This window comes from Henckelia pumila, chromosome 3 (genome assembly GCF_033568475.1).
Source record: "Henckelia pumila isolate YLH828 chromosome 3, ASM3356847v2, whole genome shotgun sequence".
In the NCBI taxonomy this organism is placed as follows: Eukaryota; Viridiplantae; Streptophyta; class Magnoliopsida; order Lamiales; family Gesneriaceae; genus Henckelia; species Henckelia pumila.
This window is the reverse complement of record NC_133122.1, coordinates 98,674,455-98,690,304: the sequence shown is the minus strand read 5'-3', so window position 1 is coordinate 98,690,304 and position 15,850 is coordinate 98,674,455.

Below are 15,850 nucleotides of genomic sequence, written 5' to 3'. Positions count from 1 at the left end.
GCTTCACAGTCTGCCTATTCCTGAGTGGAAATGTGAGCTTATCATGATGAATTTTGTGACCCATTTGTCGGTATTCTCGAGGAACTGTGATGCTATCTGGGTTGTCGTGTACCGACTCACCAAGTCAGCGCATTTCATTGCCTATAGCCGAGAGTACTCTGTGGATCATATGGCTCATTTTTACATTCAGGAGATCGTTCGACTTCATGGAGTGCCTGTGAGCATTGTCAGCGATCGAGACCCCAGGTTTACTTCTAGGTTCTGGGGGAGTGTTCAGCGTGCGATGGGCACTACTCTCAGTTTGAGTACTGCCTATCATCCGGAGACAGATGGATAGTCAGAGCGTACCATCCGTACTTTGGAGGATATGCTTCGAGCGTGCACTATGGACTTTGGTTCATCTTGGCAGGATCATTTTCCATTAATTGAGTTCGCGTACAACAACAACTATCATAGTAGCATTGAGATGACACATTTTGAGGCATTGTACAGATGACGTTGTAGTACTCCACTATTATGGAAAAAAGTGGGGGAGAGACAGGTTGAGGGACCGGAGTTAGTCCAGCAGGCAGCAGATATTGTTGATCAGATCATGAAACGGATTAAGACTGCACAAGATTGTCAGGCCAGCTATGCAAATACTAAGCGTAGACCTTTGCAGTTTGATGCTGGGGAGAAAGTGTTTCTGAGAGTTTCACTTTTCCGTAGGATTCTCATATTTGGCCTCAAGGGCAAGTTGTCTCCCTGATTTATTGGTCCATTTGAGATCTTAGAAAGCATTGGCGATCTGGCTTATCGTCTAGCCTTGCCACCGTATCTGTCTAGTATTCATGATGTGTCCCACGTATCTCTGTTGCGATAGTATGTGGCAGATCAGTCGCATATTCTGTAGTCGTATGAAGTTCAGGTGGATACGGATTTGACTTATGTAGAGAGACCTATTCGTATCCTGGATTGTAAGGATAAGGTCTTGTGGAATATAGTCATTCCTCTGGTTTTAGTTCATTGGCAACGCCGAGGCACTGAAGAAGCCACTTGGGAGCTAGAAAGCAGGATGCGTTCAGAACATCCTGAGTTATTCTGATTGTTATTTCAGTATTGTACTAAGTTGTACCTTGTAAACGTTTAATTCGAATAAAGATGTTTTTGCGTGTTGTATTACATTCAGTACTTAAGATCTGATTTCGAGGACGAAATATCTTAAGTGGGGGAGAATGTAGTAGCCCGTACCCAAAATTGGTAATTAAGTGTTTATCAATCCAATAAATCATGTTAGTTTAAGTTAAACGTGATTAAGAGAACTCTTAATGGATTAACGGAGTCCGGAAATAGACCCAAAATGATCAGAAATGGTCAAGAGGGTCAAGTGGAATGGACACAACATCCTAGGATCGGACGCAACGTTTGTACCAGCTGAATGAGTCATTGCTTATGCACATGATGTGTCGATCGGATGCAACGATGGAGAACGGATGCAACGAAGGTAGAACGGACGCTACGATGGAGGAACGGACGTTCCGTTCGATGTCTATAAATAGAGGTGCCGAGATTCATTTTAAGATGCACCTTTCACCTCTCTTTTCTCGATTCCTTATCCTTCTACCTTAGATCTAGGGAATTCTAGGCGTCCCATTGGGAATCCGAAAGTGGCGTAGCATTCAGGCGTGGTCGCAGAGCTGTGGCCTAGTTTTTAGGCAAGCAACAACAATGGGCTGATGACAGACGCAGGTATAGCTTTTGCTTCCTAAAAATATTTAGGATTATGCAATAGTTTAGTTAAAGCTTTTAGAGCACTATAATTATATTAGTATCATTTGGCAGTGTAGTGCGGATTATAGGTGTGGACCTAGAGCTGGTAGAGCTTTCCTAGTAATTAAGGTACGAAAGTACTGTTCGAGATATCCTGACTGAGTATGCATGTATTATGTGACTGCATGATTTATATGACATGATTATATGCTGCATACATTTGCATCTTGAGCTATCTCTTTTGAGATGTCTGTTAGTAGGGTTTTACCCTATCCTGTTAGTGTATGGACTTCCATAGATTTATGTCCGGAGTATCTACTGGTTTTCGGTATGTGAGCCACCTCTTGAAGAGACGGCACAACGTGCTACATACCAGGGCCCGGTCTATCTTTGTTATCCAATTCTTGGCCTCTAGTTAGTAGGAGGTACAATTGAATGCATGTATACTCATACTCTCATGCTGAGCATTTTATGCTCACGTCTCATACTTTGTGTATCTGGACACCCTATTCCATGGGGCAGGTTTGCGATTGGATGAGGCGGGTTGATCCAAGAGGGGCTAGGTAGTGGATTTCCAGCTGGAGCATCACTTAGGATTTTATTGTATTGGGTTGATACAGTAATTTTATTTGGTTGTATAACTATTTGGATATTTACAGATTTTTTTTCTTGGGATTGCATAATTTTATTGCTTCCGCAGTTAAATTTTGGTTTACTGTTTAATTAAGTTAATTGCATGCCTAAGTTTCTGATTAGTTGGTGATCTCGGTAAGGGTCACTAAATTATAAATGACATCATATCTAGATGGGATAGAACACTCGAGATACATATGATTCTCGAGTATTCCCTTGTCAATCACATACTTGTTTGATTATGTGCCTTATATGATTAGATGATTTTTTTGCTTTGCTTGCTTGTTTGATTAGATGTTCAAGATGTTTTACAGTCTTTAATGCATACAGATTATGTTGCATTCATCTTGAACTCTAGCCTGAAAAGCACAGAGGGCTGAAAGGCCTAGAGTGCATATGACATTTGGATGGCTCTAGTTGAGTGAAACGGAATGTAGATTTACTTCCAGAGCTAGATGACTCACTATAATTGCACCAAAGTCAAGGGTAAATAAGATATTGGACAGAGAAGTTGTGAATAGCTCGAGATTGTAAGATTAGCACATGGTGACTTCGGGATATGGTTAGAGTTGTTGTCAAATCTTGTATTAGTTGGACCTTTCTTGTACATAGAATACACATTGTAGAACACTTGGTATTGTTTGTATCAAGCATGTGTATATGGTTGGTACCAACTTTGGAAAGATTGGAGTAGCAATACATGATTAGTTTGTGTTTTTGATGTGTTCTTCCTTTATACATCATATTTGGCATGTATAGATGCATTTACATCATTTAAACCATAAGGATCAGCAACAGAGCAGTAATTTAGCAAGCCGGCAGAACTCATTTCGCTCGAGCGCAGCCTGGTCTCGCTCGAGCGAGCCAAGGGTGTCCTAACCCAAATGGTGCTAGCTCGAGCGCAAGCTAGGCTCGCTCGAGCGAGCCACCTAGGTAAAAAAAATTGATCTTTTCGTGACGTGTTTTTGCGTCGCCAAATGAAAGGTTTTGCGTCGCCAAATGTTCGGTGTTAAAGATTAAATATTTTTAGTTATTAATCGCCCTATAAGATTAGTTTAGCACCCGAGGTCCTCACATCGAGTTTCAGTGGACCGAGATAGTCTTGTTCGGTTCAAAGTTCAGGGTACTCTAGTGTGTATTGTAGCAAGTGTGGAGGAAGACTTCCTAGTGATCAGTGCAGAGGAGTTTCAGGTAGCTATAATATATGCTATCAGGTGGGACACTTTGCTAAGGTGTGTCCTAAACGTCATTTTGAGATGTCGCAAAGTATAGTTTCTTCAAGACCTACCTCAAACTTCCAACCTCAGAACAGGCCAGATCTAAACAATCAAGGTGGAAGCTAGAATGTGAATTAGCTTCCTAGACAACAAGCGAGGGTTTATGCACTCACTGAGGATCAAGATCATGCTGCACCAGATGATGTGATAGTAGGTAAATGCTTTATATCTGGTTATCCTGCTTATGTATTGATAGATACAGGTGCATCTCATACATTCATAGCCAAGAGATTTATTGAGCTGCATTATTTACCCTCTGAGCCTTTACCTTATGAAGTTGTTATTTCTTCACCGTTGGGTAGAGGAAATTTATCTGTGAAATTTACTAGAGGTTGTGAACTACAATTTGAAGGGAACGTGATAGAATTTGATGGTATAGTGCTTGATCTGTTTGATTTTAACTGTATTATTGGAATTGATGTACTGACCAAGTACAGTGCTACAATGTATTTTTTTCACAAATTTGGCAGATTTAGACCAAATATGGCAGACGACTGGAAATTCTATGGTAAGGGTTCTAGAGCTAAGATCCTTTTGATTTCAGTGTTAACTATGACACATTTACTGTATTGAGGTGCCGAAGGATTCATGGTCTATGCCGTAAATATACTGAAATCTAGCCCATAATTAGCAGACATTGCAGTTGTGAAAGAATTTGCAGATGTGTTTCCAGATGAAATTTTGGGTTTTTGCTCCACCCGTGAGATTGAATTCAGTATTGAACTGATGCCTAGTACTTTACCTATTTCGAAGTCTCCTTACAAAATTGCACCACTTGAACTTAAATAACTCAAAGAGAAACTTTAAGATCTATTATCCAAGGGATACATTAGATCGAGTGTGTCACTTTGGGGTACTCCAGTGCTATTTGTAAGAAAGAAGGATGGGTTGATGAGATTATGTATAAACTATCGACAATTGAATAAAACCATGGTAAAGAATAAATACCATTTGCCTCGAATAGATGATTTATTTGATCAATTACAAGGTTCTTCCCTCTATTCGAAGATTGACTTACGATCTGGATATTATCAATTGAGAGTCAGAAAGGCAGATATGCCCAAGACCGCATTTAGAACCTAGTATGGGCATTTTGAATTCCTGGTTATGCCTTTTGGAGTGACGAATTCTCCTGCTGTATTCATGGATTTAATGAACAGAATTTTTCAGAAGATGTTGACGAGTTCGTTGTGATATTTGTTGATGATATTCTGATCTATTCTAAGAATGAGATTGAACATACAGAGCACTTGAGGATTATCTTGCAGATTTTGAGAAAAGATCAGTTATATGCCAAGCTATCCAAGTGCGAGTTTTGGTTGGACCGAGTTGTATTTCTTGGTCATGTGGTTTCAGGAGAAGGGATTGCAATTGATCCCAGTAAATTTGAGGCAGTAATTAACTGGCCTAGACCTATTTCTGTTCCTGAAATACGCAGTTTTATGGATTTAGCAGGGTTTTATCGTAGATTTATTGAGGGATTTTCCAGCATTGCAAAGCCAATTACCCAATTAACCCAAAATAATGCTCCTTATGTTTGGACAGATGCCTGTGAGAAAACCTTTGTTGAGTTGAAGAGGAAACTTACCAGTGCTCTTGTATTGACTATTCCATCAAGTACAAGTGGTTTTGTTGTTTATTGTGATGCGTCTCACAAAGGTTTGGGTTGCGTGATTATGCAGAGAGGCCATGTGATAGCCTATGCATCAAGACAATTGAAGTCACACGAGACCCGATATCCCGTACATGATCTTGAACTGGCAACCATTGTTTTTGCCTTGAAGATTTGACGTCATTTTTTGTACGATGAAACCTTTGAAATATTTTCTTATCATAAGACTTTGAAATATCTATTTTCTCAGGCAGAACTGAACATGAGACATATGCGTTGGTTAGACTTGCTGAAAGATTTTGACTGTGAAATTAAGTATTATCCAGGGAAGTCTAACGCAGTTGTCGATGCCCTGACGATGGGTGTGTCTAGTTTGATTGAGAATTGTTGTCTTCTGGTTTGGATTTTGAGACAAATATGCAACCGATCAAAATTTTTGCAATCCAAGCAGAACCATAATTAATGATGATAATTAAAGAAGTACAGAAATCCGATCAGAACATCCAGAGTTTAGTTGAGAAAGTCAAATCTGGAAATCAGTCAGTATACCAGGTCAGTGATGATGGAACTTTGTTTGTGAATAACCATATTGTCGTGTCAGATATTTCAGAATTGAGACAGCAGATTCTACAAGAGGCTCATGGCAGTAAATTCATTGTACACCCAGGCAATAGAATAATGTATAATGACTTGAAAAGTCAATACTGGTGGAAAAAGATGAAAGCAGATGTGACAGAATTTGTATCCCGATGTCTAAACTGTCAGCAGGTGAAAATAGAAAGACAGCGACCAGGTGGTCTATTGCACAGTTTAGCAATTCCAAAGTGAAAATGAGATCACATCACTATGGATTTTGTCACGAAACTACCAAAATACTCGAGGGGATGCGATGCAATCTGGGTAGTCGTTGACAGACTAACTAAGTTTGCATGGTCTATTCCTTATCAGATGACATACCGACATGATCAGATGGCCAAAATTTTCGTCCGAGATGTAGTGAGATTACACGGTGTACCAAAGTCTATCATTTTAGATCGAGATCCTAGATTTACTTCTCACTTTTGGCACAGTTTGCAAGAAGCTCTTGGTACTCGTTTGCACTTGAGTACAGCTTATCATCCTTAGATAGACAGACAGTCAGAGCGGACTATCCAGACTTTAGAGGATATGCTGAGAGCTAATGTACTAGATTTTGGTACCAGTTGGCAAGATTCGTTTACACTTGTTGAATTTTCCTATAATAACAGCTATCAGGCGAGCATTGAGATGGCTCCTTTTGAAGCATTATATGGTAGGAATGTAGATCTCCGTTGTTTTGGGATGATCTTTCAGAAGTACCAGTGACTAGGACAGATATGATCAGAGAGATGTAAGATAAAGTAGAATTGATTCAGTCTAGAAGGAGAGCATCACACGACAGACAAGCCAAGTATGCTAATCTCAGACGAAGGCCCTTGAGTTTTGAATAGGGTGACCGTGTATTTTTTAAGATTTCTCCTTTCGAGGTACAGTCCGTTTTGGAAAGAAAGGTAAGTTATCACCAAGATACATCGGGCCATATGAGATTCTAGAAAGAGTTGGTGACCTAGCATACAGATTAGCTCTTCCTCAAGCGCTATCGGTCATTCATGACGTATTCCACGTATCTTTGTTGAAGAAGTATCAACCAGATCCTTTCCACGTACTTCAACCATATGAGGCAGAACTGGATGAGACCTTGAGCTACTCTGAACGATCGATAAAGTTTATAGACAAAAAATATAAGCAGCACAGAAATAAGTCGATTCCTTTGGTTAAAGTACAGTGGAGAAGACACGGCGTAGAAGAAGCAACTTGGGAATTAGAGAAAGATATGAGACAAAAATATCCTGAGCTTTTTATATGAAATTTATTACATTGTAATTTTAGTCCAATGTAAATTATTGGGATGTAACTGAGATTTCAAGGACGAAATCTTTTATTAGAGGGGAGGAATTTTAATGCCCCAAAAATATTTAATTGGAGATTAAATTATACCAAGTTCTAATTTTGAGATGTTGTTGGATTCGAATTTTAGTTGGATAAATATGTTTTTGAGATAATAGAGATGGTATATCTAAGACGGTTTGAGAGAATACCATTGTTTGAACATGTTTTTGATTTTTGAAGTATTTTCGGAATATCTAAAAATTTTGGATGATGAATTTTGAAATTTGAGGATAATTTTGATGATGATATTGTGATGAAATTGTGATAATATTGGTGTTTAGAATTTTTGGAAATAACCGATTTTTAGACGTTATGACGTCGGATTGAATTTTGTAGAAATTCTTGAATATTCGGCTTGACAAGAATTATAAGGAATTATTTGGAGAAATTTTGATGTCCATTTCAGAATTGGATGGAGGATTATCGAATTTGATTCGAAAGATTTGAATTATTTAGATTTGATCAATATTGGAATTGATTTTGATTTGAAATACGATTTTGAGTTCAAATGAGAAATTGATATGAATTTTTGTATTTTTGTAGCTTGCAAGATTTGAGCATTCCGGAATTGGAATTGAGGTATGGATAGACAATGAAGAGATTGGGATTGAATCCTCGAGAAGATTTTGAAATTCTCGAGCCCAATAAAATCACACACTTATTTGCTAATATTATTTGATTTATATGAATTGATTGAATATCATGAATCAATTTTATTCGATGATTATCGATATATGATTCATTCTATTGATTTGATATATGAGATGAGATGCTTAGATTAAGCAAAGATTTTGATATATTGAATTGCATCATCTCATTCATATTGAGCCAGATTTGATGGCAGACTTTCATATATTGCAGCGGACGTTCGGGTCTATATTTGAGTGGCATGGAATGTAGAGAAACTTTCATGATCAGAATACTCTGTATAGTAGTGCCAATGCCCGGGGTTGAGAAGCTCAATGCCCACCCTGATTGGGAGAGTAGTTTGACGTTGTGTTTTCTTTTCCCTTGGGATCCCGAAGACAGATATTCAGATTGAATCAGAGATTTGATAACCCAAATTCTTGAGCATGCATTTCACCCATGCATTATCAAATTGAGATTACTTATGGATTTATATTGATATCATTGAAATTTTTAAATGCTCATTTGTTCTGTCATTCATACTGGGTTTTTACATTCACCGGTTTTTCGGCTGTTTCTTTTTCTTGTTTGTATGCATTGCAACAGTAGGTTCGGGGTCAAGATTTAGAGGACCTTAAGGATTTTAAATGAGAGTAGAAGTGGAGCTCGGGTATAGAAATTGAATTATTTTAAATAAATGTTGAAAACATGTTGAATATTTGGAGATTTCAAACTTGTTGCATTTTATACTTGTTTGAATGATTTTCGGACAACTTTTTATAGTATAGTGTGATCAAGACTTTGAGAGGTCACCATTGCGGGTTTTTGGAGCAAGAAAAGAAGAAAAAAATTGAGATTTTCGAAGCCTAGGTGTGAAACGCCTGTCCTAATACTACTCAATTTTTTTAAATAAATAAGTAATTATCTATATATTTAGTATAAAAAATATATTTAAGAAAATCATGCATCCAAAAATAAAAAAATTTATATCTAATAATGAATATAATATATATACTTAAAACGTATATATATATATATATATTAAATAATTACTTTTAAAAATAATTATAAACATAAACAATTTTTCATAAAAATGTTCCAACAAAAATCCATAATAATAATTTTGCATGCAAATAAAATAAGTATAACCCATGCAATAAAATCATCATCAACCTCTCATAAAAATTCTCACCTAAAATCCATAAACCCATAATTAAATCATAAAACATGTGCGGAAAAAATAATAATATTCAATTCACTGAAAACATGACTAGAGCGATGGTCACGGGCTAGCCAACTGTCGGGATCTCATACATCCTCACCGCCAGTCGGGGCTATATGCTCTACATCAGTGTCTACCTGCTCACCTGCACCATTTAAGTCTAGTGAGTCTAGAGGCTCAGCACGATCTATCTCATAATAACAACATGATTAAAAATAATGCATCACATAACACATGCACGATACATAATAAATAATATATATATACATGCATGTCCTAAATACATAGCTCATGGTCATCTCATAACATAACATACATACTCATAGAATAATAATTATGCATCATAATTAGGGCATATCATAATTTAAAAAATCTAAAGGTTATATCTATGCCGTGTGACCGTGTAAGTGATTTATCAATCAAAGAACCAACGTATGTGGCGGTGGGATCTCCACCTCTTGGCCCCTTCACCAGGATGACCCCGGATCCGTAGGCAAATCATCATAACATATGGAAAGGCAATCGGGCCCCAAAATCCCGACTCTCAGTCCCGTACTCTATGGAAAGGGCTCCGGGCCTAGGTATCCCATCCCCAATCCCGTAATTGTCACACACTCACTTCAACTACCTTAAAATATTTTTATGCCCAATAACATACATATACATACATTATCATGCACATCATAAAAAAAATCATTTATGATTTTATTTTCATAAAAATATTTCCCATAAACATATATTTAATTATTTAATAATAAATTTAAAAATAATACTTTTTCATACTTAAAATATTCATGCAATAATTAAATATTTATTTACGGACCATGCATAATTTTCATGGATTGGTTCAGGCTGCTGACTCCTTAGACTTAAGCCCATAAAGTTATAGACTGGCCTAATAACTCAACTCAAGACCATTAACTTATATTTAAGCCCAAATAATTTATTCAAACCCAATAAGACATATCTGGCCCAATAATCAAGCCCAAGACCATTAATCACCTTGACTGGCCCAATGAGCCCAATATCCCAAAAACTGACCCAATAAATTCTATGGGCTCTAGGACCATAAAAATTATTGGACTAACTTAAATAATTATTTAAATCCAATAACTTAAACCCATGAATTTTAATTATTTTAATTAACCCAAATTAGGCCCATAAATACTCTTAAACTATTAATTACATTAAAAATAAAATACCCGAGCCCAACACACACAATCCGGACCCGGACCCAGACCCATATAACTTAATCCATGACATAAAAAACCCAACCCGGACCCGTCATGACCAATCCCAGCCTATTAACCCCTCAAACCCGTAGGCCCTAACATACGTACATGACCTGCACAATTGTTTTCAAGACTCAGCCGTGCAGTAGCAGTTTTGTGGCCTGTTTCCGGCCAGCTCAGTAACCCCCCCCCCCCCGGCCGGAGCACCACCACCCAAACGTACCCCATGTCGTGGCGGTTCCAACGAGACCAATCACAGTCCCAACCGATCACCACACAGCCCTGACGAACCACGTTTTAGAAATCCCAAAAACTTCCAACTTTTGATCAATGAGAAGAAAAAGGCCACGGCTCCAGCCATTCGCACCTACATGCAACCATCTAAGATGACCACCAGGACCCCAATACACCCCCCTAGGCATGATTCATCAGCCATCACCGAACCACACAAGAAAAACGTGAACTATTCATGGAAAAAAAATAAAAAAGAAAGCCGCACAATACAATGCTCAACTTGCTTGGATAAATTCTCTTAAAAACTAAAAACAACACGTTAGATCGTAGCTTTCATGCATATAATGGAATATAGGACTTAAATGGTAGCCAAGAAGAGAATTCAAACGTGCCTTAATTTATTTTTCGATGAAAGACAAGATCACGATGCGTAGGACGATCAACGTGACGAACGGCTTCAACTCCTTGGATTAAATCTTCAAAAACTTGTGTTTGAAAGTGTGTTTTCTGCTGAATAACGTGATGAAGGAGAAGGAGATGGCGGCTAGGGTAGATTTAACATGAAGATTGGTGAAGATAATAGGCTAGAATATTATTTAGTTATTATCACAATTATTTAGAATTTTGGGAAGATAATATATCATATTCATATTTAATACAAATATTTATATATATATAAATCTAAAAATTTAAATATATTTTTCATAAATTTTCGAAATATAATAAAACTCCTTAAAAATCTTTTAAACAGCTTATTTTTGTGATTTCATATATATCTATATATATATAAACTATTATTTTATAAAAATAATACCTTAAAATAATATTTTAAGGCTCTTAAAATTATCTCAAAAATATTTAGAATAAAATCCTTATATCTCGTCCATCCGTGATCCCGTCTACGCGATCGAAAAACTGTATTTCTAAAAATCTCATAAATAACAAAAATGCGGGTTAAATGCTATAAATAATATTTAAATCATGCAAATAAAATCACATAATCCACATAAAGTCATTTAACCCATTTATTAAATTTTAATGTAATTATTTCCTAGTTATGCATGCGAAATCACCTAAGAAAATTCTGGGCGTTGCAACTCTCCCTCCCTTAAATTGAATTTTGTCCTTGAAATTAGATTACGTACCGAATAACTCCCGATAACGAGTCCTCATGTCGGCCTCGGTCTCCCAAGTAGCTTCCTCCTTGGAATGATTCAGCCACTGGACCTTGACCATCGGAATAGACCGCGTCCTAAGCCTCCTTTCCTCACGAGCCAAGATCCGAACGGGTCTCTCCTCGAATGCTAGCTCTGGTGACAATTGTAGAGGCTAAAAATCCAACACATGCAATGGATTTGACACATAATTCCGAAGCATAGATACGTGGAACACGTTGTGAACTGCCGCAAGGCTCGGCGGTTGGGCCAAACAGTAAGCCAACGTGTCAATCCTCTCTAAAATCTCAAACTGACCAATATACCTCGGGTTGAGCTTGCCTCTTCTACCAAAACGCATTACGCATTTCATAGGTGAGACCTTCAAGAATACATGATCTCCCACGGTAAACTCGAGGTCTCGTCGTCATTGATCAACATAATTCTTCTGACGAATCTGTGCGGTCCTCATCCGATCTCGGATCTGAGCTACGATATCCGCTGTCTGCTGCACAATCTCGGGTCCTAGAAAGGTCCTCTCTCCAATCTAGTCCCAATGCACAGGAGATCTACACCGCCTCCCGTAGAGAGCCTTGAATGGAGCCATACCTATAGACGCCTGAAAACTGTTGTTATAGGTAAACTCCACTAAAGGCAATCTCGACTCCCACGAGCCCTGCAAATCAATCACAAATGCCCTCAACAAATCCGCAAGTTTATGAATTACTCTCTCCAACTAACCATCTGTCTGAGGATGAAAAGCAGTGTTGAACAATAATTTAGTCCCCAAAGCTGCGTGCAAACTCTTCCAAAATGCCAAAGTGAACCTTGGATCTCGGTCTGACACGATGGACACCAGAATACCGTGAAGTCTGACTATCTCCTTAATGTAAAGTTTTGCAAACTGAGTAATAGTAAAAGTAGTCCTCACCGGCAGAAAATGTGCAGATTTGGTTAGTCAATCGACAATCACCCAAATCATTGTCGATCCTCTAGTACTCCTCGGTAGCCCAACTACAAAATCCATAGAGATGTTTTCCCATTTCCACTTCGGAATGGGAAGTGGTCGTAACAATCCCACTGTTCTTTGATGCTCTGCCTTGACTTGCTGACAAGTCAAGCATTCGAAAACAAACCGACCAATATCTCTCTTCATACCTGGCCACCAATACAAGGTCCTCAAATCTTGGTACATCTTCGTACCTTCTAGATGGATGGAATACGGAGATGCATGAGCCTCTGACATGATATCTGCTCTCAACTGATTAGTACTCGGTACCCACATACGTCCTCTGTATCGAACAATGCCATCATCCACTGTACAAAGAAGACTACCCATCAACTCATCCTTGCGCCTCATGAGCTGCAATTGCTCATCAGTGGTCTGTACCTCTCGAATCCGATCCTATAAGGTCGGATGCAATACAAGATTGGATAATTTGGTGCATGCCCACTGGAGTAGATCTCTAGGTCAGACCTCTAAATCTCAGCCTGTAGAGGTTGTTGAACTGAAACAGAAGACAACATTGAAGTCTTCCGACTCAAAGCATCGGCCACTACATTAGCTTTACCCGGGTGGTAGCTAATGTTGCAGTCGTAATCCTTAACTAACTCCAACCACCGGCGTTGTCTCATATTCAACTCCTTCTGGGTGAAGAAGTACTTGAGACTCTTGTGATCAGTGAAAATCTGGCACTTCTCACCGTACAAGTAATGTCTCCATATCTTGAGCACAAACACAATAGCTGCAAGCTCTAAGTCATGTGTTGGGTAGTTCTGCTCATGAGTCTTCAACTGTCTCAACGCATAGGCAATCACCTTACCATTCTGCATAACAACAGCACCTAAGCCCATCTTAGACGCATCTATATACACCACAAACTCCTCATGATCCACTGGCATATCCAACACTGGTGCAGAAGTAAGTGCCTCCTTAAGCTGATCAAAGCTCTTCTGACACTCTGGGCTCCAAACATACTTGACGTTCTTCTTGGTCAGTGATGTCAAGGGTACTTCTATAGAAGAGAAACCCTTGATGAACTTCCGATAATAATCGGCTAAACCCAATAAGCTGCGTATCACAGATCCATTCTTCGTAATTCCCCAATTCTGGACAGCCTCGACTTTTGATGGATCCATTGCTACGCCCTCCTTATAAACAATGTGGCCCAAGAATGCCACCTGCTCGATCCAAAACTCGCACTTGCTGAATTTCGCAAACAAATTTTGCTCTCTCAAAGTCTGCAAAGTTGTCTCCAAATGTTGTCTATGCTCCTCCAAGCTCCTCGAATATATCAGAATATCATCGATGAAGACAATGACGAACTGATCAAGATATGACCTAAAGACATGGTTCATGAGATCCATGAAAACCGCTGGAGCATTAGTCAGGCCAAATGGCATCACCATAAACTCGCAATGCCCATAAAGTGTCCGAAAAGCAGTCTTGGACACATCCTCCTCTCTGACTCGAAGCTGGTGATAACCCGATCGCAGATCAATCTTAGAAAACATCGAAGCTCCCTGCAACAGGTCAAATAAATCTTCTATCCTCGGCAGTGGATACTTATTCTTCACGGTGACTCTATTCAGCTCTCGATAGTCAATACATAACCTCATGTTGCCGTCCTTCTTCTTCACAAATAAGACCGGCGCACCCCAAGGTGACACACTGGGGCGAATAAATCCCTTCTCTAACAAATCATGAATCTGATCCCTCAACTCTTTCTTCTCAGTTGGAGCAAGGCGATACGGCGCCTTAGAGATAGGCACAGTACCCGGCATCAGCTCAATGCTGAACTCCACCTCTCTGACTGGTGGAACTCCTACTACATCGTCCGGAAAGACATCCGAAAACTCACGAACGATCTCAACATCTGCAATAGATCTAGAAGACGGCTCATCCGCCGCAACTACTAAACTTGCAAGGAAGCCCTGGCAACCCTTGCGCAATAACTTCTTTGCACGCACATAAGATATGACATGCGAAGCACCACTGCTCTGAGCTGCAAAGAATATGAAAGAATCACCGCCTGATGAATTCACTACAACTGATCGCCTCCGAAAATCTATCGAAGCTCCATGAACTGATAACCAATCCATGCCAAGAATGAGATCAAATCCTGACAGCGGTAGAACCACTTGATCGGCTCTAATCAGATTTACCCTGAAGCTCCAACTCAACACCATTAAGTACACTAGAGGTAGTAAGAATCTCGCCAGATGGAAAGGTAACATCATATCCCATAACACCATCCTCAGGTATGATGCCTACCCGCCTAACTAATTATTGAGAGATAATCGAGTGCGTAGCTCCTGAGTCTAGCAACTCATACGTAGCATTACCTCTAACGAGGATCTTCCCTACACTCAGAAAATGTCCCAACACACATACAACTTAAGAATAATTTAATTGAACCCATAATTCATAAAAATTCCCTTAAGTATACTATTACCCAAATTCCTAGTCATTTCTTTTATACTACACATGCAAGAGAAATTCACTCAAAATATCACATAAATACGAAATTTCCACGCCATCCAAATAATCATGCTAACTATCGAATCTTAAATACAAAAGTTAGGATTACCCGTGGTCAAAGACGTGTCTGGGTCAGCCTCCTCTGCCTGCATGACATATACACGCCCCGAGATGTTCCTTGCATTAGGGCAGTTCATTGCAACGTGCCCCGGTAGCTTACACTTGTTGCAAACTACCGTACCATACATGCACTGCCCTGAATGAGGCTTCTTACAAGTCTTGCATAAGGGAATACCTCTAGGATTTGGGGCGGCTACCCCTTTCTGATGTGGCCTCTATTGGCCCTGCTGCCTTTGCTGTGGTCTGGGAGGATTCGGGCCCATAGTTGGCCCAGTAAACTGCTTCTTCGCCGGCTGCGAAGACTGACCACGGAAAGGCTGCTGAAACTGCCTTTTCTGCTGGTAAGTTGCTTGCATCTCCTTCCTCCCTTGCTCGTACCTCAAAGATCTCTTCACTGTTGCACTATAATTCGCCACATCTGCCATGAAAACATCGTGCTTGATATCCGGTCTAAGCCCATCAGTAATGTAGTAGCCCGGTTCCATTTTACCAGATTAAGTGACTTTAAACATGTTAGAAAATGACATATAATTTTAAAAGT